The following is a 20,994-nucleotide window of genomic DNA, read 5'->3' on the forward strand; positions in this document are numbered from 1 at the left end:
GGGTTGCTGATTAATTACCTCTCCTGCTGCTGCTGCTGCTGCTGGCTGTCCAGCAGCAGACTGAAGGTGGCTGCTGCTGTGCGCAGGTATATAAAGGCTCAGAGCCTATTATGACACGCGCAGCCAGCGTTCCATTGCCACATTCCGTCTACTGCAGGCGGGATACCTGGATGGCTGAATGTCACTGAGAAGCTCACAGAGACCGCCATAAGCAACAGTTTAAAAGAATGCCACAGACTAATCAACCAAACTTTTTGGGTTGGTTTCTCTTTTATAGTCTGCAGGCATTAAATGAAAGAAGTCAGTGTTCCAGCAGAGGGAGACAACGTTTCAGAAAAGGCATTGTAGCAAACCAAAAAAGAAATTTTAAGCGCAGCAGAGTAACCAGCTCACATACCTGTTAGCTCAGGTGAGTTTAAAAGGCTGCTGTTGATAACAAGGGCATTTGCTAAATAGATGGTGTGTGTGCAACAATATACTGAAAGGTCAATTATATTGTGCAGCTTATCTCACCACCTGTAGTTATTTAGGTGAAAGCTCCAAAATGCTTGCCTAATATGTCTGTTTATCCAAAAGGAAGTATAGAGGGAGAGCTAGATAGATAGCATTGCATTACATTACATGGCAATGCAATGCACAGTTGCTGAAGTTGAACCAAAATGAGCTTGTCATCTGGCTTCTGCAACTTTTAACATGAAAAATCCAATGAGGAGAAGAAAAGCAAAGCCAAAGAGTCCATCCCAAAATCCGACAAACAAGCCAAATGAACAAAAAGCATTGAATTCAATTCTTTCTGATTTTAGAAACTGCATTAAAGAAGGGGTGCACCGGTCCTGGAGATACTGCAATACCAGGTCAATGCGTGGAGTGGACAGAGCAAGCTCTTTTTCCATCTCCCTGTTCTAAAAATCCATTTAATATATGGTCCCCAGATAGGGGACGTATCAGATATTAAACTGATAAGAACAGATACTACACTTGATCTTAGCCAAAAGGCCGAGAAGCGATAACCAGAATTGGTTTCCGACTACGGTGCCACCCAAGGATTCTGAAAAGTCCATTTGTGGAGATGGCCACCTGGACTCCCGTTAAGAAGACATGCTGTCAACCTCTAGATCCCTCACATGCCTGCACTTTTCGGCTTGCTGCTGCTGCAATCCACGTGTTTTAGATCTGCATAACTCCACCTCTTTTAGCACAGTACCCTCAACCCCCGGCTGTTCCCACCCGCCTCAACGCCGTTGGAAGGGAGGAGAACCAATTAAGGCGGGGGGGGGGGGTGGAACGAGCAGCTGTCTACCCTTAGCAGGAGGGTTGCTGATTAATTACCTCTCCTGCTGCTGCTGCTGCTGCTGGCTGTCCAGCAGCAGACTGAAGGTGGCTGCTGCTGTGCGCAGGTATATAAAGGCTCAGAGCCTATTATGACACGCGCAGCCAGCGTTCCATTGCCACATTCCGTCTACTGCAGGCGGGATACCTGGATGGCTGAATGTAACTGAGAAGCTCACAGAGACCGCCATAAGCAACAGTTTAAAAGAATGCCACAGACTAATCAACCAAACTTTTTGGGTTGGTTTCTCTTTTATAGTCTGCAGGCATTAAATGAAAGAAGTCAGTGTTCCAGCAGAGGGAGACAACGTTTCAGAAAAGGCATTGTAGCAAACCAAAAAAGAAATTTTAAGCGCAGCAGAGTAACCAGCTCACATACCTGTTAGCTCAGGTGAGTTTAAAAGGCTGCTGTTGATAACAAGGGCATTTGCTAAATAGATGGTGTGTGTGCAACAATATACTGAAAGGTCAATTATATTGTGCAGCTTATCTCACCACCTGTAGTTATTTAGGTGAAAGCTCCAAAATGCTTGCCTAATATGTCTGTTTATCCAAAAGGAAGTATAGAGGGAGAGCTAGATAGATAGCATTGCATTACATTACATGGCAATGCAATGCACAGTTGCTGAAGTTGAACCAAAATGAGCTTGTCATCTGGCTTCTGCAACTTTTAACATGAAAAATCCAATGAGGAGAAGAAAAGCAAAGCCAAAGAGTCCATCCCAAAATCCGACAAACAAGCCAAATGAACAAAAAGCATTGAATTCAATTCTTTCTGATTTTAGAAACTGCATTAAAGAAGGGGTGCACCGGTCCTGGAGATACTGCAATACCAGGTCAATGCGTGGAGTGGACAGAGCAAGCTCTTTTTCCATCTCCCTGTTCTAAAAATCCATTTAATATATGGTCCCCAGATAGGGGACGTATCAGATATTAAACTGATAAGAACAGATACTACACTTGATCTTAGCCAAAAGGCCGAGAAGCGATAACCAGAATTGGTTTCCGACTACGGTGCCACCCAAGGATTCTGAAAAGTCCATTTGTGGAGATGGCCACCTGGACTCCCGTTAAGAAGACATGCTGTCAACCTCTAGATCCCTCACATGCCTGCACTTTTCGGCTTGCTGCTGCTGCAATCCACGCGTTTTAGATCTGCATAACTCCACCTCTTTTAGCACAGTACCCTCAACCCCCGGCTGTTCCCACCCGCCTCAACACCGTTGGAAGGGAGGAGAACCAATTAAGGCGGGGGGGGGGTGGAACGAGCAGCTGTCTACCCTTAGCAGGAGGGTTGCTGATTAATTACCTCTCCTGCTGCTGCTGCTGCTGCTGGCTGTCCAGCAGCAGACTGAAGGTGGCTGCTGCTGTGCGCAGGTATATAAAGGCTCAGAGCCTATTATGACACGCGCAGCCAGCGTTCCATTGCCACATTCCGTCTACTGCAGGCGGGATACCTGGATGGCTGAATGTCACTGAGAAGCTCACAGAGACCGCCATAAGCAACAGTTTAAAAGAATGCCACAGACTAATCAACCAAACTTTTTGGGTTGGTTTCTCTTTTATAGTCTGCAGGCATTAAATGAAAGAAGTCAGTGTTCCAGCAGAGGGAGACAACGTTTCAGAAAAGGCATTGTAGCAAACCAAAAAAGAAATTTTAAGCGCAGCAGAGTAACCAGCTCACATACCTGTTAGCTCAGGTGAGTTTAAAAGGCTGCTGTTGATAACAAGGGCATTTGCTAAATAGATGGTGTGTGTGCAACAATATACTGAAAGGTCAATTATATTGTGCAGCTTATCTCACCACCTGTAGTTATTTAGGTGAAAGCTCCAAAATGCTTGCCTAATATGTCTGTTTATCCAAAAGGAAGTATAGAGGGAGAGCTAGATAGATAGCATTGCATTACATTACATGGCAATGCAATGCACAGTTGCTGAAGTTGAACCAAAATGAGCTTGTCATCTGGCTTCTGCAACTTTTAACATGAAAAATCCAATGAGGAGAAGAAAAGCAAAGCCAAAGAGTCCATCCCAAAATCCGACAAACAAGCCAAATGAACAAAAAGCATTGAATTCAATTCTTTCTGATTTTAGAAACTGCATTAAAGAAGGGGTGCACCGGTCCTGGAGATACTGCAATACCAGGTCAATGCGTGGAGTGGACAGAGCAAGCTCTTTTTCCATCTCCCTGTTCTAAAAATCCATTTAATATATGGTCCCCAGATAGGGGACGTATCAACTGATAAGAACAGATACTACACTTGATCTTAGCCAAAAGGCCGAGAAGCGATAACCAGAATTGGTTTCCGACTACGGTGCCACCCAAGGATTCTGAAAAGTCCATTTGTGGAGATGGCCACCTGGACTCCCGTTAAGAAGACATGCTGTCAACCTCTAGATCCCTCACATGCCTGCACTTTTCGGCTTGCTGCTGCTGCAATCCACGCGTTTTAGATCTGCATAACTCCACCTCTTTTAGCACAGTACCCTCAACCCCCGGCTGTTCCCACCCGCCTCAACACCGTTGGAAGGGAGGAGAACCAATTAAGGCGGGGGGGGGGGGGTGGAACGAGCAGCTGTCTACCCTTAGCAGGAGGGTTGCTGATTAATTACCTCTCCTGCTGCTGCTGCTGCTGCTGGCTGTCCAGCAGCAGACTGAAGGTGGCTGCTGCTGTGCGCAGGTATATAAAGGCTCAGAGCCTATTATGACACGCGCAGCCAGCGTTCCGTTGCCACATTCCGTCTACTGCAGGCGGGATACCTGGATGGCTGAATGTCACTGAGAAGCTCACAGAGACCGCCATAAGCAACAGTTTAAAAGAATGCCACAGACTAATCAACCAAACTTTTTGGGTTGGTTTCTCTTTTATAGTCTGCAGGCATTAAATGAAAGAAGTCAGTGTTCCAGCAGAGGGAGACAACGTTTCAGAAAAGGCATTGTAGCAAACCAAAAAAGAAATTTTAAGCGCAGCAGAGTAACCAGCTCACATACCTGTTAGCTCAGGTGAGTTTAAAAGGCTGCTGTTGATAACAAGGGCATTTGCTAAATAGATGGTGTGTGTGCAACAATATACTGAAAGGTCAATTATATTGTGCAGCTTATCTCACCACCTGTAGTTATTTAGGTGAAAGCTCCAAAATGCTTGCCTAATATGTCTGTTTATCCAAAAGGAAGTATAGAGGGAGAGCTAGATAGATAGCATTGCATTACATTACATGGCAATGCAATGCACAGTTGCTGAAGTTGAACCAAAATGAGCTTGTCATCTGGCTTCTGCAACTTTTAACATGAAAAATCCAATGAGGAGAAGAAAAGCAAAGCCAAAGAGTCCATCCCAAAATCCGACAAACAAGCCAAATGAACAAAAAGCATTGAATTCAATTCTTTCTGATTTTAGAAACTGCATTAAAGAAGGGGTGCACCGGTCCTGGAGATACTGCAATACCAGGTCAATGCGTGGAGTGGACAGAGCAAGCTCTTTTTCCATTTCCCTGTTCTAAAAATCCATTTAATATATGGTCCCCAGATAGAGGACGTATCAGATATTAAACTGATAAGAACAGATACTACACTTGATCTTAGCCAAAAGGCCGAGAAGCGATAACCAGAATTGGTTTCCGACTACGGTGCCACCCAAGGATTCTGAAAAGTCCATTTGTGGAGATGGCCACCTGGACTCCCGTTAAGAAGACATGCTGTCAACCTCTAGATCCCTCACATGCCTGCACTTTTCGGCTTGCTGCTGCTGCAATCCACGCGTTTTAGATCTGCATAACTCCACCTCTTTTAGCACAGTACCCTCAACCCCCGGCTGTTCCCACCCGCCTCAACACCGTTGGAAGGGAGGAGAACCAATTAAGGCGGGGGCGGGGGGGGTGGAACGAGCAGCTGTCTACCCTTAGCAGGAGGGTTGCTGATTAATTACCTCTCCTGCTGCTGCTGCTGCTGGCTGTCCAGCAGCAGACTGAAGGTGGCTGCTGCTGTGCGCAGGTATATAAAGGCTCAGAGCCTATTATGACACGCGCAGCCAGCGTTCCATTGCCACATTCCGTCTACTGCAGGCGGGATACCTGGATGGCTGAATGTCACTGAGAAGCTCACAGAGACCGCCATAAGCAACAGTTTAAAAGAATGCCACAGACTACTCAACCAAACTTTTTGGGTTGGTTTCTCTTTTATAGTCTGCAGGCATTAAATGAAAGAAGTCAGTGTTCCAGCAGAGGGAGACAACGTTTCAGAAAAGGCATTGTAGCAAACCAAAAAAGAAATTTTAAGCGCAGCAGAGTAACCAGCTCACATACCTGTTAGCTCAGGTGAGTTTAAAAGGCTGCTGTTGATAACAAGGGCATTTGCTAAATAGATGGTGTGTGTGCAACAATATACTGAAAGGTCAATTATATTGTGCAGCTTATCTCACCACCTGTAGTTATTTAGGTGAAAGCTCCAAAATGCTTGCCTAATATGTCTGTTTATCCAAAAGGAAGTATAGAGGGAGAGCTAGATAGATAGCATTGCATTACATTACATGGCAATGCAATGCACAGTTGCTGAAGTTGAACCAAAATGAGCTTGTCATCTGGCTTCTGCAACTTTTAACATGAAAAATCCAATGAGGAGAAGAAAAGCAAAGCCAAAGAGTCCATCCCAAAATCCGACAAACAAGCCAAATGAACAAAAAGCATTGAATTCAATTCTTTCTGATTTTAGAAACTGCATTAAAGAAGGGGTGCACCGGTCCTGGAGATACTGCAATACCAGGTCAATGCGTGGAGTGGACAGAGCAAGCTCTTTTTCCATCTCCCTGTTCTAAAAATCCATTTAATATATGGTCCCCAGATAGGGGACGTATCAGATATTAAACTGATAAGAACAGATACTACACTTGATCTTAGCCAAAAGGCCGAGAAGCGATAACCAGAATTGGTTTCCGACTACGGTGCCACCCAAGGATTCTGAAAAGTCCATTTGTGGAGATGGCCACCTGGACTCCCGTTAAGAAGACATGCTGTCAACCTCTAGATCCCTCACATGCCTGCACTTTTTGGCTTGCTGCTGCTGCAATCCACGCGTTTTAGATCTGCATAACTCCACCTCTTTTAGCACAGTACCCTCAACCCCCGGCTGTTCCCACCCGCCTCAACACCGTTGGAAGGGAGGAGAACCAATTAAGGCGGGGGGGGGGTGTGGAACGAGCAGCTGTCTACCCTTAGCAGGAGGGTTGCTGATTAATTACCTCTCCTGCTGCTGCTGCTGCTGCTGGCTGTCCAGCAGCAGACTGAAGGTGGCTGCTGCTGTGCGCAGGTATATAAAGGCTCAGAGCCTATTATGACACGCGCAGCCAGCGTTCCATTGCCACATTCCGTCTACTGCAGGCGGGATACCTGGATGGCTGAATGTCATTGAGAAGCTCACAGAGACCGCCATAAGCAACAGTTTAAAAGAATGCCACAGACTAATCAACCAAACTTTTTGGGTTGGTTTCTCTTTTATAGTCTGCAGGCATTAAATGAAAGAAGTCAGTGTTCCAGCAGAGGGAGACAACGTTTCAGAAAAGGCATTGTAGCAAACCAAAAAAGAAATTTTAAGCGCAGCAGAGTAACCAGCTCACATACCTGTTAGCTCAGGTGAGTTTAAAAGGCTGCTGTTGATAACAAGGGCATTTGCTAAATAGATGGTGTGTGTGCAACAATATACTGAAAGGTCAATTATATTGTGCAGCTTATCTCACCACCTGTAGTTATTTAGGTGAAAGCTCCAAAATGCTTGCCTAATATGTCTGTTTATCCAAAAGGAAGTATAGAGGGAGAGCTAGATAGATAGCATTGCATTACATTACATGGCAATGCAATGCACAGTTGCTGAAGTTGAACCAAAATGAGCTTGTCATCTGGCTTCTGCAACTTTTAACATGAAAAATCCAATGAGGAGAAGAAAAGCAAAGCCAAAGAGTCCATCCCAAAATCCGACAAACAAGCCAAATGAACAAAAAGCATTGAATTCAATTCTTTCTGATTTTAGAAACTGCATTAAAGAAGGGGTGCACCGGTCCTGGAGATACTGCAATACCAGGTCAATGCGTGGAGTGGACAGAGCAAGCTCTTTTTCCATCTCCCTGTTCTAAAAATCCATTTAATATATGGTCCCCAGATAGGGGACGTATCAGATATTAAACTGATAAGAACAGATACTACACTTGATCTTAGCCAAAAGGCCGAGAAGCGATAACCAGAATTGGTTTCCGACTACGGTGCCACCCAAGGATTCTGAAAAGTCCATTTGTGGAGATGGCCACCTGGACTCCCGTTAAGAAGACATGCTGTCAACCTCTAGATCCCTCACATGCCTGCACTTTTCGGCTTGCTGCTGCTGCAATCCACGCGTTTTAGATCTGCATAACTCCACCTCTTTTAGCACAGTACCCTCAACCCCCGGCAGTTCCCACCCGCCTCAACACCGTTGGAAGGGAGGAGAACCAATTAAGGCGGGGGAGGGGGGGGGGGTGGAACGAGCAGCTGTCTACCCTTAGCAGGAGGGTTGCTGATTAATTACCTCTCCTGCTGCTGCTGCTGCTGCTGGCTGTCCAGCAGCAGACTGAAGGTGGCTGCTGCTGTGCGCAGGTATATAAAGGCTCAGAGCCTATTATGACACGCGCAGCCAGCGTTCCATTGCCACATTCCGTCTACTGCAGGCGGGATACCTGGATGGCTGAATGTCACTGAGAAGCTCACAGAGACCGCCATAAGCAACAGTTTAAAAGAATGCCACAGACTAATCAACCAAACTTTTTGGGTTGGTTTCTCTTTTATAGTCTGCAGGCATTAAATGAAAGAAGTCAGTGTTCCAGCAGAGGGAGACAACGTTTCAGAAAAGGCATTGTAGCAAACCAAAAAAGAAATTTTAAGCGCAGCAGAGTAACCAGCTCACATACCTGTTAGCTCAGGTGAGTTTAAAAGGCTGCTGTTGATAACAAGGGCATTTGCTAAATAGATGGTGTGTGTGCAACAATATACTGAAAGGTCAATTATATTGTGCAGCTTATCTCACCACCTGTAGTTATTTAGGTGAAAGCTCCAAAATGCTTGCCTAATATGTCTGTTTATCCAAAAGGAAGTATAGAGGGAGAGCTAGATAGATAGCATTGCATTACATTACATGGCAATGCAATGCACAGTTGCTGAAGTTGAACCAAAATGAGCTTGTCATCTGGCTTCTGCAACTTTTAACATGAAAAATCCAATGAGGAGAAGAAAAGCAAAGCCAAAGAGTCCATCCCAAAATCCGACAAACAAGCCAAATGAACAAAAAGCATTGAATTCAATTCTTTCTGATTTTAGAAACTGCATTAAAGAAGGGGTGCACCGGTCCTGGAGATACTGCAATACCAGGTCAATGCGTGGAGTGGACAGAGCAAGCTCTTTTTCCATCTCCCTGTTCTAAAAATCCATTTAATATATGGTCCCCAGATAGGGGACGTATCAGATATTAAACTGATAAGAACAGATACTACACTTGATCTTAGCCAAAAGGCCGAGAAGCGATAACCAGAATTGGTTTCCGACTACGGTGCCACCCAAGGATTCTGAAAAGTCCATTTGTGGAGATGGCCACCTGGACTCCCGTTAAGAAGACATGCTGTCAACCTCTAGATCCCTCACATGCCTGCACTTTTCGGCTTGCTGCTGCTGCAATCCACGCGTTTTAGATCTGCATAACTCCACCTCTTTTAGCACAGTACCCTCAACCCCCGGCTGTTCCCACCCGCCTCAACACCGTTGGAAGGGAGGAGAACCAATTAAGGCGGGGGGGGGGGTGGAACGAGCAGCTGTCTACCCTTAGCAGGAGGGTTGCTGATTAATTACCTCTCCTGCTGCTGCTGCTGCTGCTGGCTGTCCAGCAGCAGACTGAAGGTGGCTGCTGCTGTGCGCAGGTATATAAAGGCTCAGAGCCTATTATGACACGCGCAGCCAGCGTTCCGTTGCCACATTCCGTCTACTGCAGGCGGGATACCTGGATGGCTGAATGTCACTGAGAAGCTCACAGAGACCGCCATAAGCAACAGTTTAAAAGAATGCCACAGACTAATCAACCAAACTTTTTGGGTTGGTTTCTCTTTTATAGTCTGCAGGCATTAAATGAAAGAAGTCAGTGTTCCAGCAGAGGGAGACAACGTTTCAGAAAAGGCATTGTAGCAAACCAAAAAAGAAATTTTAAGCGCAGCAGAGTAACCAGCTCACATACCTGTTAGCTCAGGTGAGTTTAAAAGGCTGCTGTTGATAACAAGGGCATTTGCTAAATAGATGGTGTGTGTGCAACAATATACTGAAAGGTCAATTATATTGTGCAGCTTATCTCACCACCTGTAGTTATTTAGGTGAAAGCTCCAAAATGCTTGCCTAATATGTCTGTTTATCCAAAAGGAAGTATAGAGGGAGAGCTAGATAGATAGCATTGCATTACATTACATGGCAATGCAATGCACAGTTGCTGAAGTTGAACCAAAATGAGCTTGTCATCTGGCTTCTGCAACTTTTAACATGAAAAATCCAATGAGGAGAAGAAAAGCAAAGCCAAAGAGTCCATCCCAAAATCCGACAAACAAGCCAAATGAACAAAAAGCATTGAATTCAATTCTTTCTGATTTTAGAAACTGCATTAAAGAAGGGGTGCACCGGTCCTGGAGATACTGCAATACCAGGTCAATGCGTGGAGTGGACAGAGCAAGCTCTTTTTCCATCTCCCTGTTCTAAAAATCCATTTAATATATGGTCCCCAGATAGGGGACGTATCAGATATTAAACTGATAAGAACAGATACTACACTTGATCTTAGCCAAAAGGCCGAGAAGCGATAACCAGAATTGGTTTCCGACTACGGTGCCACCCAAGGATTCTGAAAAGTCCATTTGTGGAGATGGCCACCTGGACTCCCGTTAAGAAGACATGCTGTCAACCTCTAGATCCCTCACATGCCTGCACTTTTCGGCTTGCTGCTGCTGCAATCCACGCGTTTTAGATCTGCATAACTCCACCTCTTTTAGCACAGTACCCTCAACCCCCGGCAGTTCCCACCCGCCTCAACACCGTTGGAAGGGAGGAGAACCAATTAAGGCGGGGGGGGGGGGGGGGTGGAACGAGCAGCTGTCTACCCTTAGCAGGAGGGTTGCTGATTAATTACCTCTCCTGCTGCTGCTGCTGCTGCTGGCTGTCCAGCAGCAGACTGAAGGTGGCTGCTGCTGTGCGCAGGTATATAAAGGCTCAGAGCCTATTATGACACGCGCAGCCAGCGTTCCATTGCCACATTCCGTCTACTGCAGGCGGGATACCTGGATGGCTGAATGTCACTGAGAAGCTCACAGAGACCGCCATAAGCAACAGTTTAAAAGAATGCCACAGACTAATCAACCAAACTTTTTGGGTTGGTTTCTCTTTTATAGTCTGCAGGCATTAAATGAAAGAAGTCAGTGTTCCAGCAGAGGGAGACAACGTTTCAGAAAAGGCATTGTAGCAAACCAAAAAAGAAATTTTAAGCGCAGCAGAGTAACCAGCTCACATACCTGTTAGCTCAGGTGAGTTTAAAAGGCTGCTGTTGATAACAAGGGCATTTGCTAAATAGATGGTGTGTGTGCAACAATATACTGAAAGGTCAATTATATTGTGCAGCTTATCTCACCACCTGTAGTTATTTAGGTGAAAGCTCCAAAATGCTTGCCTAATATGTCTGTTTATCCAAAAGGAAGTATAGAGGGAGAGCTAGATAGATAGCATTGCATTACATTACATGGCAATGCAATGCACAGTTGCTGAAGTTGAACCAAAATGAGCTTGTCATCTGGCTTCTGCAACTTTTAACATGAAAAATCCAATGAGGAGAAGAAAAGCAAAGCCAAAGAGTCCATCCCAAAATCCGACAAACAAGCCAAATGAACAAAAAGCATTGAATTCAATTCTTTCTGATTTTAGAAACTGCATTAAAGAAGGGGTGCACCGGTCCTGGAGATACTGCAATACCAGGTCAATGCGTGGAGTGGACAGAGCAAGCTCTTTTTCCATTTCCCTGTTCTAAAAATCCATTTAATATATGGTCCCCAGATAGAGGACGTATCAGATATTAAACTGATAAGAACAGATACTACACTTGATCTTAGCCAAAAGGCCGAGAAGCGATAACCAGAATTGGTTTCCGACTACGGTGCCACCCAAGGATTCTGAAAAGTCCATTTGTGGAGATGGCCACCTGGACTCCCGTTAAGAAGACATGCTGTCAACCTCTAGATCCCTCACATGCCTGCACTTTTCGGCTTGCTGCTGCTGCAATCCACGCGTTTTAGATCTGCATAACTCCACCTCTTTTAGCACAGTACCCTCAACCCCCGGCTGTTCCCACCCGCCTCAACACCGTTGGAAGGGAGGAGAACCAATTAAGGCGGGGGCGGGGGGGGTGGAACGAGCAGCTGTCTACCCTTAGCAGGAGGGTTGCTGATTAATTACCTCTCCTGCTGCTGCTGCTGCTGGCTGTCCAGCAGCAGACTGAAGGTGGCTGCTGCTGTGCGCAGGTATATAAAGGCTCAGAGCCTATTATGACACGCGCAGCCAGCGTTCCATTGCCACATTCCGTCTACTGCAGGCGGGATACCTGGATGGCTGAATGTCACTGAGAAGCTCACAGAGACCGCCATAAGCAACAGTTTAAAAGAATGCCACAGACTAATCAACCAAACTTTTTGGGTTGGTTTCTCTTTTATAGTCTGCAGGCATTAAATGAAAGAAGTCAGTGTTCCAGCAGAGGGAGACAACGTTTCAGAAAAGGCATTGTAGCAAACCAAAAAAGAAATTTTAAGCGCAGCAGAGTAACCAGCTCACATACCTGTTAGCTCAGGTGAGTTTAAAAGGCTGCTGTTGATAACAAGGGCATTTGCTAAATAGATGGTGTGTGTGCAACAATATACTGAAAGGTCAATTATATTGTGCAGCTTATCTCACCACCTGTAGTTATTTAGGTGAAAGCTCCAAAATGCTTGCCTAATATGTCTGTTTATCCAAAAGGAAGTATAGAGGGAGAGCTAGATAGATAGCATTGCATTACATTACATGGCAATGCAATGCACAGTTGCTGAAGTTGAACCAAAATGAGCTTGTCATCTGGCTTCTGCAACTTTTAACATGAAAAATCCAATGAGGAGAAGAAAAGCAAAGCCAAAGAGTCCATCCCAAAATCCGACAAACAAGCCAAATGAACAAAAAGCATTGAATTCAATTCTTTCTGATTTTAGAAACTGCATTAAAGAAGGGGTGCACCGGTCCTGGAGATACTGCAATACCAGGTCAATGCGTGGAGTGGACAGAGCAAGCTCTTTTTCCATCTCCCTGTTCTAAAAATCCATTTAATATATGGTCCCCAGATAGGGGACGTATCAGATATTAAACTGATAAGAACAGATACTACACTTGATCTTAGCCAAAAGGCCGAGAAGCGATAACCAGAATTGGTTTCCGACTACGGTGCCACCCAAGGATTCTGAAAAGTCCATTTGTGGAGATGGCCACCTGGACTCCCGTTAAGAAGACATGCTGTCAACCTCTAGATCCCTCACATGCCTGCACTTTTTGGCTTGCTGCTGCTGCAATCCACGCGTTTTAGATCTGCATAACTCCACCTCTTTTAGCACAGTACCCTCAACCCCCGGCTGTTCCCACCCGCCTCAACACCGTTGGAAGGGAGGAGAACCAATTAAGGCGGGGGGGGGGTGTGGAACGAGCAGCTGTCTACCCTTAGCAGGAGGGTTGCTGATTAATTACCTCTCCTGCTGCTGCTGCTGCTGCTGGCTGTCCAGCAGCAGACTGAAGGTGGCTGCTGCTGTGCGCAGGTATATAAAGGCTCAGAGCCTATTATGACACGCGCAGCCAGCGTTCCATTGCCACATTCCGTCTACTGCAGGCGGGATACCTGGATGGCTGAATGTCATTGAGAAGCTCACAGAGACCGCCATAAGCAACAGTTTAAAAGAATGCCACAGACTAATCAACCAAACTTTTTGGGTTGGTTTCTCTTTTATAGTCTGCAGGCATTAAATGAAAGAAGTCAGTGTTCCAGCAGAGGGAGACAACGTTTCAGAAAAGGCATTGTAGCAAACCAAAAAAGAAATTTTAAGCGCAGCAGAGTAACCAGCTCACATACCTGTTAGCTCAGGTGAGTTTAAAAGGCTGCTGTTGATAACAAGGGCATTTGCTAAATAGATGGTGTGTGTGCAACAATATACTGAAAGGTCAATTATATTGTGCAGCTTATCTCACCACCTGTAGTTATTTAGGTGAAAGCTCCAAAATGCTTGCCTAATATGTCTGTTTATCCAAAAGGAAGTATAGAGGGAGAGCTAGATAGATAGCATTGCATTACATTACATGGCAATGCAATGCACAGTTGCTGAAGTTGAACCAAAATGAGCTTGTCATCTGGCTTCTGCAACTTTTAACATGAAAAATCCAATGAGGAGAAGAAAAGCAAAGCCAAAGAGTCCATCCCAAAATCCGACAAACAAGCCAAATGAACAAAAAGCATTGAATTCAATTCTTTCTGATTTTAGAAACTGCATTAAAGAAGGGGTGCACCGGTCCTGGAGATACTGCAATACCAGGTCAATGCGTGGAGTGGACAGAGCAAGCTCTTTTTCCATCTCCCTGTTCTAAAAATCCATTTAATATATGGTCCCCAGATAGGGGACGTATCAGATATTAAACTGATAAGAACAGATACTACACTTGATCTTAGCCAAAAGGCCGAGAAGCGATAACCAGAATTGGTTTCCGACTACGGTGCCACCCAAGGATTCTGAAAAGTCCATTTGTGGAGATGGCCACCTGGACTCCCGTTAAGAAGACATGCTGTCAACCTCTAGATCCCTCACATGCCTGCACTTTTCGGCTTGCTGCTGCTGCAATCCACGCGTTTTAGATCTGCATAACTCCACCTCTTTTAGCACAGTACCCTCAACCCCCGGCAGTTCCCACCCGCCTCAACACCGTTGGAAGGGAGGAGAACCAATTAAGGCGGGGGAGGGGGGGGGGGTGGAACGAGCAGCTGTCTACCCTTAGCAGGAGGGTTGCTGATTAATTACCTCTCCTGCTGCTGCTGCTGCTGCTGGCTGTCCAGCAGCAGACTGAAGGTGGCTGCTGCTGTGCGCAGGTATATAAAGGCTCAGAGCCTATTATGACACGCGCAGCCAGCGTTCCATTGCCACATTCCGTCTACTGCAGGCGGGATACCTGGATGGCTGAATGTCACTGAGAAGCTCACAGAGACCGCCATAAGCAACAGTTTAAAAGAATGCCACAGACTAATCAACCAAACTTTTTGGGTTGGTTTCTCTTTTATAGTCTGCAGGCATTAAATGAAAGAAGTCAGTGTTCCAGCAGAGGGAGACAACGTTTCAGAAAAGGCATTGTAGCAAACCAAAAAAGAAATTTTAAGCGCAGCAGAGTAACCAGCTCACATACCTGTTAGCTCAGGTGAGTTTAAAAGGCTGCTGTTGATAACAAGGGCATTTGCTAAATAGATGGTGTGTGTGCAACAATATACTGAAAGGTCAATTATATTGTGCAGCTTATCTCACCACCTGTAGTTATTTAGGTGAAAGCTCCAAAATGCTTGCCTAATATGTCTGTTTATCCAAAAGGAAGTATAGAGGGAGAGCTAGATAGATAGCATTGCATTACATTACATGGCAATGCAATGCACAGTTGCTGAAGTTGAACCAAAATGAGCTTGTCATCTGGCTTCTGCAACTTTTAACATGAAAAATCCAATGAGGAGAAGAAAAGCAAAGCCAAAGAGTCCATCCCAAAATCCGACAAACAAGCCAAATGAACAAAAAGCATTGAATTCAATTCTTTCTGATTTTAGAAACTGCATTAAAGAAGGGGTGCACCGGTCCTGGAGATACTGCAATACCAGGTCAATGCGTGGAGTGGACAGAGCAAGCTCTTTTTCCATCTCCCTGTTCTAAAAATCCATTTAATATATGGTCCCCAGATAGGGGACGTATCAGATATTAAACTGATAAGAACAGATACTACACTTGATCTTAGCCAAAAGGCCGAGAAGCGATAACCAGAATTGGTTTCCGACTACGGTGCCACCCAAGGATTCTGAAAAGTCCATTTGTGGAGATGGCCACCTGGACTCCCGTTAAGAAGACATGCTGTCAACCTCTAGATCCCTCACATGCCTGCACTTTTCGGCTTGCTGCTGCTGCAATCCACGCGTTTTAGATCTGCATAACTCCACCTCTTTTAGCACAGTACCCTCAACCCCCGGCTGTTCCCACCCGCCTCAACACCGTTGGAAGGGAGGAGAACCAATTAAGGCGGGGGGGGGGGTGGAACGAGCAGCTGTCTACCCTTAGCAGGAGGGTTGCTGATTAATTACCTCTCCTGCTGCTGCTGCTGCTGCTGGCTGTCCAGCAGCAGACTGAAGGTGGCTGCTGCTGTGCGCAGGTATATAAAGGCTCAGAGCCTATTATGACACGCGCAGCCAGCGTTCCGTTGCCACATTCCGTCTACTGCAGGCGGGATACCTGGATGGCTGAATGTCACTGAGAAGCTCACAGAGACCGCCATAAGCAACAGTTTAAAAGAATGCCACAGACTAATCAACCAAACTTTTTGGGTTGGTTTCTCTTTTATAGTCTGCAGGCATTAAATGAAAGAAGTCAGTGTTCCAGCAGAGGGAGACAACGTTTCAGAAAAGGCATTGTAGCAAACCAAAAAAGAAATTTTAAGCGCAGCAGAGTAACCAGCTCACATACCTGTTAGCTCAGGTGAGTTTAAAAGGCTGCTGTTGATAACAAGGGCATTTGCTAAATAGATGGTGTGTGTGCAACAATATACTGAAAGGTCAATTATATTGTGCAGCTTATCTCACCACCTGTAGTTATTTAGGTGAAAGCTCCAAAATGCTTGCCTAATATGTCTGTTTATCCAAAAGGAAGTATAGAGGGAGAGCTAGATAGATAGCATTGCATTACATTACATGGCAATGCAATGCACAGTTGCTGAAGTTGAACCAAAATGAGCTTGTCATCTGGCTTCTGCAACTTTTAACATGAAAAATCCAATGAGGAGAAGAAAAGCAAAGCCAAAGAGTCCATCCCAAAATCCGACAAACAAGCCAAATGAACAAAAAGCATTGAATTCAATTCTTTCTGATTTTAGAAACTGCATTAAAGAAGGGGTGCACCGGTCCTGGAGATACTGCAATACCAGGTCAATGCGTGGAGTGGACAGAGCAAGCTCTTTTTCCATCTCCCTGTTCTAAAAATCCATTTAATATATGGTCCCCAGATAGGGGACGTATCAGATATTAAACTGATAAGAACAGATACTACACTTGATCATAGCCAAAAGGCCGAGAAGCGATAACCAGAATTGGTTTCCGACTACGGTGCCACCCAAGGATTCTGAAAAGTCCATTTGTGGAGATGGCCACCTGGACTCCCGTTAAGAAGACATGCTGTCAACCTCTAGATCCCTCACATGCCTGCACTTTTCGGCTTGCTGCTGCTGCAATCCACGCGTTTTAGATCTGCATAACTCCACCTCTTTTAGCACAGTACCCTCAACCCCCGGCAGTTCCCACCCGCCTCAACACCGTTGGAAGGGAGGAGAACCAATTAAGGCGGGGGGGGGGGGGGGTGGAACGAGCAGCTGTCTACCCTTAGCAGGAGGGTTGCTGATTAATTACCTCTCCTGCTGCTGCTGCTGCTGCTGGCTGTCCAGCAGCAGACTGAAGGTGGCTGCTGCTGTGCGCAGGTATATAAAGGCTCAGAGCCTATTATGACACGCGCAGCCAGCGTTCCATTGCCACATTCCGTCTACTGCAGGCGGGATACCTGGATGGCTGAATGTCACTGAGAAGCTCACAGAGACCGCCATAAGCAACAGTTTAAAAGAATGCCACAGACTAATCAACCAAACTTTTTGGGTTGGTTTCTCTTTTATAGTCTGCAGGCATTAAATGAAAGAAGTCAGTGTTCCAGCAGAGGGAGACAACGTTTCAGAAAAGGCATTGTAGCAAACCAAAAAAGAAATTTTAAGCGCAGCAGAGTAACCAGCTCACATACCTGTTAGCTCAGGTGAGTTTAAAAGGCTGCTGTTGATAACAAGGGCATTTGCTAAATAGATGGTGTGTGTGCAACAATATACTGAAAGGTCAATTATATTGTGCAGCTTATCTCACCACCTGTAGTTATTTAGGTGAAAGCTCCAAAATGCTTGCCTAATATGTCTGTTTATCCAAAAGGAAGTATAGAGGGAGAGCTAGATAGATAGCATTGCATTACATTACATGGCAATGCAATGCACAGTTGCTGAAGTTGAACCAAAATGAGCTTGTCATCTGGCTTCTGCAACTTTTAACATGAAAAATCCAATGAGGAGAAGAAAAGCAAAGCCAAAGAGTCCATCCCAAAATCCGACAAACAAGCCAAATGAACAAAAAGCATTGAATTCAATTCTTTCTGATTTTAGAAACTGCATTAAAGAAGGGGTGCACCGGTCCTGGAGATACTGCAATACCAGGTCAATGCGTGGAGTGGACAGAGCAAGCTCTTTTTCCATCTCCCTGTTCTAAAAATCCATTTAATATATGGTCCCCAGATAGGGGACGTATCAGATATTAAACTGATAAGAACAGATACTACACTTGATCTTAGCCAAAAGGCCGAGAAGCGATAACCAGAATTGGTTTCCGACTACGGTGCCACCCAAGGATTCTGAAAAGTCCATTTGTGGAGATGGCCACCTGGACTCCCGTTAAGAAGACATGCTGTCAACCTCTAGATCCCTCACATGCCTGCACTTTTCGGCTTGCTGCTGCTGCAATCCACGCGTTTTAGATCTGCATAACTCCACCTCTTTTAGCACAGTACCCTCAACCCCCGGCTGTTCCCACCCGCCTCAACACCGTTGGAAGGGAGGAGAACCAATTAAGGCGGGGGGGGGGGTGGAACGAGCAGCTGTCTACCCTTAGCAGGAGGGTTGCTGATTAATTACCTCTCCTGCTGCTGCTGCTGCTGCTGGCTGTCCAGCAGCAGACTGAAGGTGGCTGCTGCTGTGCGCAGGTATATAAAGGCTCAGAGCCTATTATGACACGCGCAGCCAGCGTTCCGTTGCCACATTCCGTCTACTGCAGGCGGGATACCTGGATGGCTGAATGTCACTGAGAAGCTCACAGAGACCGCCATAAGCAACAGTTTAAAAGAATGCCACAGACTAATCAACCAAACTTTTTGGGTTGGTTTCTCTTTTATAGTCTGCAGGCATTAAATGAAAGAAGTCAGTGTTCCAGCAGAGGGAGACAACGTTTCAGAAAAGGCATTGTAGCAAACCAAAAAAGAAATTTTAAGCGCAGCAGAGTAACCAGCTCACATACCTGTTAGCTCAGGTGAGTTTAAAAGGCTGCTGTTGATAACAAGGGCATTTGCTAAATAGATGGTGTGTGTGCAACAATATACTGAAAGGTCAATTATATTGTGCAGCTTATCTCACCACCTGTAGTTATTTAGGTGAAAGCTCCAAAATGCTTGCCTAATATGTCTGTTTATCCAAAAGGAAGTATAGAGGGAGAGCTAGATAGATAGCATTGCATTACATTACATGGCAATGCAATGCACAGTTGCTGAAGTTGAACCAAAATGAGCTTGTCATCTGGCTTCTGCAACTTTTAACATGAAAAATCCAATGAGGAGAAGAAAAGCAAAGCCAAAGAGTCCATCCCAAAATCCGACAAACAAGCCAAATGAACAAAAAGCATTGAATTCAATTCTTTCTGATTTTAGAAACTGCATTAAAGAAGGGGTGCACCGGTCCTGGAGATACTGCAATACCAGGTCAATGCGTGGAGTGGACAGAGCAAGCTCTTTTTCCATCTCCCTGTTCTAAAAATCCATTTAATATATGGTCCCCAGATAGGGGACGTATCAGATATTAAACTGATAAGAACAGATACTACACTTGATCTTAGCCAAAAGGCCGAGAAGCGATAACCAGAATTGGTTTCCGACTACGGTGCCACCCAAGGATTCTGAAAAGTCCATTTGTGGAGATGGCCACCTGGACTCCCGTTAAGAAGACATGCTGTCAACCTCTAGATCCCTCACATGCCTGCACTTTTCGGCTTGCTGCTGCTGCAATGCACGCGTTTTAGATCTGCATAACTCCACCTCTTTTAGCACAGTACCCTCAACCCCCGGCTGTTCCCACCCGCCTCAACACCGTTGGAAGGGAGGAGAACCAATTAAGGCGGGGGGGGGGGTGGAACGAGCAGCTGTCTACCCTTAGCAGGAGGGTTGCTGATTAATTACCTCTCCTGCTGCTGCTGCTGCTGGCTGTCCAGCAGCAGACTGAAGGTGGCTGCTGCTGTGCGCAGGTATATAAAGGCTCAGAGCCTATTATGACACGCGCAGCCAGCGTTCCATTGCCACATTCCGTCTACTGCAGGCGGGATACCTGGATGGCTGAATGTCACTGAGAAGCTCACAGAGACCGCCATAAGCAACAGTTTAAAAGAATGCCACAGACTAATCAACCAAACTTTTTGGGTTGGTTTCTCTTTTATAGTCTGCAGGCATTAAATGAAAGAAGTCAGTGTTCCAGCAGAGGGAGACAACGTTTCAGAAAAGGCATTGTAGCAAACCAAAAAAGAAATTTTAAGCGCAGCAGAGTAACCAGCTCACATACCTGTTAGCTCAGGTGAGTTTAAAAGGCTGCTGTTGATAACAAGGGCATTTGCTAAATAGATGGTGTGTGTGCAACAATATACTGAAAGGTCAATTATATTGTGCAGCTTATCTCACCACCTGTAGTTATTTAGGTGAAAGCTCCAAAATGCTTGCCTAATATGTCTGTTTATCCAAAAGGAAGTATAGAGGGAGAGCTAGATAGATAGCATTGCATTACATTACATGGCAATGCAATGCACAGTTGCTGAAGTTGAACCAAAATGAGCTTGTCATCTGGCTTCTGCAACTTTTAACATGAAAAATCCAATGAGGAGAAGAAAAGCAAAGCCAAAGAGTCCATCCCAAAATCCGACAAACAAGCCAAATGAACAAAAAGCATTGAATTCAATTCTTTCTGATTTTAGAAACTGCATTAAAGAAGGGGTGCACCGGTCCTGGAGATACTGCAATACCAGGTCAATGCGTGGAGTGGACAGAGCAAGCTCTTTTTCCATCTCCCTGTTCTAAAAATCCATTTAATATATGGTCCCCAGATAGGGGACGTATCAGATATTAAACTGATAAGAACAGATACTACACTTGATCTTAGCCAAAAGGCCGAGAAGCGATAACCAGAATTGGTTTCCGACTACGGTGCCACCCAAGGATTCTGAAAAGTCCATTTGTGGAGATGGCCACCTGGACTCCCGTTAAGAAGACATGCTGTCAACCTCTAGATCCCTCACATGCCTGCACTTTTCGGCTTGCTGCTGCTGCAATCCACGCGTTTTAGATCTGCATAACTCCACCTCTTTTAGCACAGTACCCTCAACCCCCGGCTGTTCCCACCCGCCTCAACACCGTTGGAAGGGAGGAGAACCAATTAAGGCGGGGGGGGGGGTGGAACGAGCAGCTGTCTACCCTTAGCAGGAGGGTTGCTGATTAATTACCT

General features: G+C 45.5%; 16 non-coding genes across 16 annotated transcripts; all 16 read right to left on the reverse strand.

The window, feature by feature from the left end:
* Window positions 1-817: 817 nt before the first annotated feature.
* Window positions 818-1,008, reverse strand: LOC141238015 (U2 spliceosomal RNA). Its single transcript, XR_012303513.1, has one exon. It is a non-coding gene; the product is annotated as a U2 spliceosomal RNA (small nuclear RNA).
* A 1,120-nt stretch (window positions 1,009-2,128) lies between these two features.
* LOC141238016 (U2 spliceosomal RNA) lies at window positions 2,129-2,319 on the reverse strand. The gene has a single exon (XR_012303514.1). It is a non-coding gene; the product is annotated as a U2 spliceosomal RNA (small nuclear RNA).
* A 1,118-nt stretch (window positions 2,320-3,437) lies between these two features.
* Window positions 3,438-3,620, reverse strand: LOC141237953 (U2 spliceosomal RNA). Its single transcript, XR_012303473.1, has one exon. It is a non-coding gene; the product is annotated as a U2 spliceosomal RNA (small nuclear RNA).
* Window positions 3,621-4,741: 1,121 nt separating this feature from the next.
* LOC141238471 (U2 spliceosomal RNA) lies at window positions 4,742-4,932 on the reverse strand. The gene has a single exon (XR_012303954.1). It is a non-coding gene; the product is annotated as a U2 spliceosomal RNA (small nuclear RNA).
* Window positions 4,933-6,051: 1,119 nt separating this feature from the next.
* Window positions 6,052-6,242, reverse strand: LOC141238017 (U2 spliceosomal RNA). The gene has a single exon (XR_012303515.1). It is a non-coding gene; the product is annotated as a U2 spliceosomal RNA (small nuclear RNA).
* A 1,120-nt stretch (window positions 6,243-7,362) lies between these two features.
* Window positions 7,363-7,553, reverse strand: LOC141238018 (U2 spliceosomal RNA). The gene has a single exon (XR_012303516.1). It is a non-coding gene; the product is annotated as a U2 spliceosomal RNA (small nuclear RNA).
* A 1,125-nt stretch (window positions 7,554-8,678) lies between these two features.
* Window positions 8,679-8,869, reverse strand: LOC141238020 (U2 spliceosomal RNA). Its single transcript, XR_012303518.1, has one exon. It is a non-coding gene; the product is annotated as a U2 spliceosomal RNA (small nuclear RNA).
* Window positions 8,870-9,988: 1,119 nt separating this feature from the next.
* LOC141238021 (U2 spliceosomal RNA) lies at window positions 9,989-10,179 on the reverse strand. The gene has a single exon (XR_012303519.1). It is a non-coding gene; the product is annotated as a U2 spliceosomal RNA (small nuclear RNA).
* Window positions 10,180-11,303: 1,124 nt separating this feature from the next.
* On the reverse strand, window positions 11,304-11,494 carry LOC141238472 (U2 spliceosomal RNA). Its single transcript, XR_012303955.1, has one exon. It is a non-coding gene; the product is annotated as a U2 spliceosomal RNA (small nuclear RNA).
* Window positions 11,495-12,613: 1,119 nt separating this feature from the next.
* Window positions 12,614-12,804, reverse strand: LOC141238022 (U2 spliceosomal RNA). Its single transcript, XR_012303520.1, has one exon. It is a non-coding gene; the product is annotated as a U2 spliceosomal RNA (small nuclear RNA).
* A 1,120-nt stretch (window positions 12,805-13,924) lies between these two features.
* Window positions 13,925-14,115, reverse strand: LOC141238023 (U2 spliceosomal RNA). The gene has a single exon (XR_012303521.1). It is a non-coding gene; the product is annotated as a U2 spliceosomal RNA (small nuclear RNA).
* Window positions 14,116-15,240: 1,125 nt separating this feature from the next.
* On the reverse strand, window positions 15,241-15,431 carry LOC141238024 (U2 spliceosomal RNA). Its single transcript, XR_012303522.1, has one exon. It is a non-coding gene; the product is annotated as a U2 spliceosomal RNA (small nuclear RNA).
* A 1,119-nt stretch (window positions 15,432-16,550) lies between these two features.
* LOC141238436 (U2 spliceosomal RNA) lies at window positions 16,551-16,741 on the reverse strand. Its single transcript, XR_012303922.1, has one exon. It is a non-coding gene; the product is annotated as a U2 spliceosomal RNA (small nuclear RNA).
* Window positions 16,742-17,864: 1,123 nt separating this feature from the next.
* LOC141238025 (U2 spliceosomal RNA) lies at window positions 17,865-18,055 on the reverse strand. Its single transcript, XR_012303523.1, has one exon. It is a non-coding gene; the product is annotated as a U2 spliceosomal RNA (small nuclear RNA).
* A 1,119-nt stretch (window positions 18,056-19,174) lies between these two features.
* Window positions 19,175-19,365, reverse strand: LOC141238026 (U2 spliceosomal RNA). The gene has a single exon (XR_012303524.1). It is a non-coding gene; the product is annotated as a U2 spliceosomal RNA (small nuclear RNA).
* A 1,116-nt stretch (window positions 19,366-20,481) lies between these two features.
* LOC141238027 (U2 spliceosomal RNA) lies at window positions 20,482-20,672 on the reverse strand. Its single transcript, XR_012303525.1, has one exon. It is a non-coding gene; the product is annotated as a U2 spliceosomal RNA (small nuclear RNA).
* Between the last annotated feature and the right edge of the window lie 322 nt (window positions 20,673-20,994).

This window comes from Phyllobates terribilis, unplaced genomic scaffold, assembly GCF_046119375.1.
Source record: "Phyllobates terribilis strain yellow unplaced genomic scaffold, ASM4611937v1 Scaffold_737__1_contigs__length_740118, whole genome shotgun sequence".
Lineage (NCBI taxonomy): Eukaryota > Metazoa > Chordata > Amphibia > Anura > Dendrobatidae > Phyllobates > Phyllobates terribilis.